Source organism: Triticum aestivum, chromosome 7B (assembly GCF_018294505.1).
Source record: "Triticum aestivum cultivar Chinese Spring chromosome 7B, IWGSC CS RefSeq v2.1, whole genome shotgun sequence".
NCBI classification, from domain to species: Eukaryota; Viridiplantae; Streptophyta; class Magnoliopsida; order Poales; family Poaceae; genus Triticum; species Triticum aestivum.
The window spans coordinates 691,383,809-691,386,440 of NC_057813.1; positions in this window are offsets into that span (position 1 = coordinate 691,383,809).

Sequence of the window (2,632 nt, forward strand, 5' to 3'; positions counted from 1 at the left end):
TATTTATTTTCTTTTGTTTTTTGCTTTATTTTTAATTGTTTTTGCTTTTAGTTTTAGGAAAATTATAAAGTTTCTGTTAGTGCCATTAGTTTTCAAATTTGAAAACACTTTTTTTGTTTTTTTGTTTTCTTTCTTGCTTTATTTATTTTATTTTGTTTGTACTTACAACAAAATACTTATTGTTGCTATTTTTAATTATTACGAGGGCCGAACCATAAGACATTAAAGCATTTCAAATGAACTCTGAAAAAGTTGAAAGTTGGCATTGTATCATAAATTGACCCTCATAGCATGTGCATGTACAAAACGGACAATGGTATCATACTCGTCAGTTACAAAGTTGGCATGGTATCATCATAATAGTTGCGGGAGAAAGTCTTCACTTTTTCTTCGCTTGTGTCATTTGCTTATTACGCCGTAACCATGGATAATCTTCATCGTTTATCAAGATGCTGGGGTCAGCCTTGACTTTGAAGGGAGGAATTTCATGAAACTTTTCATAATCTTCAGACATGTTTGTCTTGTCCTCCACTCCCACGATGTCCCTTTTTCCTAAAAGAACTATGTGGCGCTTTGGCTCATGATGTATTCGCTTCCTTATCTTTTCTCTTTCTTGGTCTGGTAGACATGTCCTTCACATAGATAACCTATGCCACATCATTGGCTAGGACGAACGGTTCGTCAGTGTACCCAAGATTTTTTAGATCCACTGTTGTCATTCCGTACTATGGGTCTACCTGTACCCCGCCTCCTGGCAGATTGACCCATTTGCACTTAAACAAAGGGATCTTAAAATCATGTCCGTAGTCAAGTTCCCATATGTCCACTATGTAACCATAATATGTGTCCTTTCCCCTCTCGGTTGTTGCATCAAAGCGGACACCGCTGTTTTGGTTGGTGCTCTTTTGATCTTGGTCAATCGTGTAAAATGTATTCCCGTTTATCTCGTATCCTTTCCAAATCAATACAGTCAAAGATGGTCCCCTGGACAACAAGTACGGCTCATCACAAACAGTGTTGTCACCTCTGATACGTGCTTCCAACCAACTGCTGAAAGTCCTGATGTGTTCACATGCAATCCAGTCGTCGCACTGCTCCGGCTGTTTGGAGCGCAGACTGTTCTTGTGTTCATCGACATACGGGGTCACCAAGGTAGAGTTCTGTAGAACTGTGTAGTGTGCTTGAGACCAAGAATATCCGTCCATGCATATTATTGAGTCCCTTCCAAGCGTGCCTTTTCCAGTCAGTCTCCCCTCATACCGCGATTTAGGGAGACCTATCTTCTTAAGGCCAGGAATGAAGTCAACACAAAACCCAATGACATCCTCTGTTTGATGGCCCATGGAGATGCTTCCTTCTGGCCTAGCGCGGTTATGGACATATTTCTTTAGTACTCCCATGAACCTCTCAAAGGGGTACATATTGTGTAGAAATACGGGGCCCGGAATGACAATCTCGTCAACGAGATAAACTAGGACGTGCGTCATGATATTGAAGAAGGATGGTGGGAACACCAGCTCGAAACTGACAAGATATTGCACCACATCACTCCTTAGCCTTGGTATGATTTCTGGATTGATCACCTTCTGAGAGATTGCATTGAGAAATGCACATAGCTTCACAATGGCTAATCGGACGTTTTCCGGTAGAAGCCCCCTCAATGCAACCGGAAGCAGTTGCGTCATAATCACGTGGCAGTCATGAGACTTTAGGTTCTGAAAATTTTTCTCTGCCATATTTATTATTCCTTTTATATTAGACGAGAAGCCAGTCGGGACCTTCATACTAAGCAGGCATTCAAAGAAGATTTCCTTCTCTTCTTTGGTAAGAGCATAGCTGGCAGGACCTTCATACTGCTTTGGAGGCATGCCGTCTTTTTCGTGCAAACGTTGTAGGTCCACCCGTGCCTCAGCTATATCTTTTGTCTTCCCATACACGCCCAAGAAGCCTAGCAGATTCACGCAAAGGTTCTTCGTCACGTGCATCACGTCGATCGAAGAGCGGACCTCTAGGTCTTTCCAGTAGGGTAGGTCCCAAAATATAGATTTCTTCTTCCACATGGGTGTGTGTCCCCCAGCGTCACTCGGAACAGCTAGTGCGCCGGGACCCTTTCCAAAGATTACGTGTAAATCATTGACCATAGCAAGTACGTGATCACCGGTACGCATGGCGGGCTTCTTCCGGTGATCTGCCTCGCCTTTGAAATGTTTGCCTTTCTTTTGACATTGACAGTTGGTCGGAAGAAATCGATGATGGCCCAGGTACACATTCTTCCTGCAGCTTGCCAGGTATATACTATCGGTGTCAAGTAAACAGTGCGTGCATGCGTGGTATCCCTTGTTTGTCTGTCCTGAAAGGTTACTGAGAGCGGGCCAATCGTTGATGGTCACGAACAGCAACGCCTTTAGGTTAAATTCCTCCTGTTTGTGCTCATCCCACGTACGTACACCGTTTTCATTCCACAGCTGTAAAAGTTCTTCAACTAATGGCCTTAGGTACACATCAATGTCGTTGCCGGGTTGCTTAGGGCCTTGGATGAGAACTGGCATCATAATGAACTTCCGCTTCATGCACATCCAAGGAGGAAGGTTATACATACATAGAGTCACGGGCCAGGTGTTGTGATTGCTGC